This window comes from Diachasma alloeum, unplaced genomic scaffold (genome assembly GCF_001412515.2).
Source record: "Diachasma alloeum isolate Michigan unplaced genomic scaffold, Dall2.0 Dall_scaffold_00411, whole genome shotgun sequence".
NCBI lineage: Eukaryota > Metazoa > Arthropoda > Insecta > Hymenoptera > Braconidae > Diachasma > Diachasma alloeum.
In genome coordinates this window covers 139,457-140,756 of record NW_021680550.1, presented here as the reverse complement: position 1 = coordinate 140,756, position 1,300 = coordinate 139,457, and the positions used below count along the sequence as shown (strand labels likewise).

The window sequence follows — 1,300 nt, the reverse complement described above, 5'->3', positions numbered from 1 at the left end:
CTCGTATGGAAACTGAATTCCGAGAAATCGGTTGTTTATTCTCACCCCCACTCGGAACCTTTGATTTCATTGCGCTCTCATTTTTTGTATCCATTGTCCAATGTTTGTGTACAGAAATCCCAAGGTCATTTCCCAAAGGAATGCGGACAACGTTTGATTTCTCGGAGTTCGAAACCCGATCGGCACCCATTGGGTTTCGAACCCGAATCATCGGATTAGAAATCGCTCGCCCTACCGACCAAGCTATCGTTTGCTTTCAATTTTTATTCACTTGTAATACCACAAGAGCTTCAAAATTATCGGGTATTTTCCGATAGGTTCGTTGCAAACAAACGAAAGAGTCAAGTTTTTCAGGTTAACAAATCACGAGTGCGTGCGCGAGGGATTTTCCTGCAAAACTTGACACGATCGTTTGTTTGCAGGGAAATTTGAGGTAAATACCAGATAATTTTGAAGCACGAGGGGTATTTGTCGGATTATTTTTCACGTACGGATTTTGGTCAGGAGTGTCGTTTACGCAACCTCAAAATGACATCCGAGAACAATTGAAGAGTTAGTACGAAATATCCGGAAAATATATATGTTAGTGCGAAATATCCGAAATAAAACTTCCTCCAGCCTATCATTTGTCATCAAATGCTGCATTCTGGTTGGCCCTGCCTGTTCAAAATCCGTACGTGGAAAAATAATCATCATGATAAGTGAAAAATCATGTGAATTCGAACAATTAACGCTATTGCGAATGATATTGGGCATGTCTGCCAGGTACAAGAGTGAAGTTATGGGAGTAAAAGTTTGAAACAATGTTAGATTCATATCGTAGTTGACTTTAAACATACCAACGTTCTATTCCGAAATACAAAAAATCCAGGGTAGCTGAATTGACATGGAATGTCCCATGTATGATCGGAAAATCAAATTTTCCATGGAATTTTTTTTCTTTTTCCCATCTCCATATGGCTATCCCATTTTGAAATACCCCGGAAAAGTTGAGTAATATCATCCGTCGAAGAAAAAAAAATTATTCGATTTTCGAATGGCCCCTGCGAAACAGAGGGATTAAAATAACGAAAAACTTAAAAAATGGCATAGTCATCATCTTTGTGGTACTGTTGTATTTTTAGTCTCAAAGTATATAAAAAAACGAAAAAAAAATTCTTTATTTATTAAAATCGGCCAATTCATTCGCGAGATATGATTTTTCAAAAATTTGAGCTTTTGTTATTTGTCCTGGCCAAACAATTAATGTTAAAGGAGCGAAAATTTAGAGAAAGTATGTACTCATGTAGTACTTGACTGG

At 37.3% G+C, this 1,300-nt stretch overlaps 1 protein-coding gene across 1 annotated transcript in view; it reads right to left on the bottom strand.

Annotated features, from left to right (window-relative positions):
- The window catches only part of LOC107042083 (R3H and coiled-coil domain-containing protein 1), an 82,418-nt gene that overhangs the window by 21,625 nt on the left and 59,493 nt on the right, over positions 1–1,300 (bottom strand). The gene's annotated exons all lie outside the window — the stretch shown is intronic.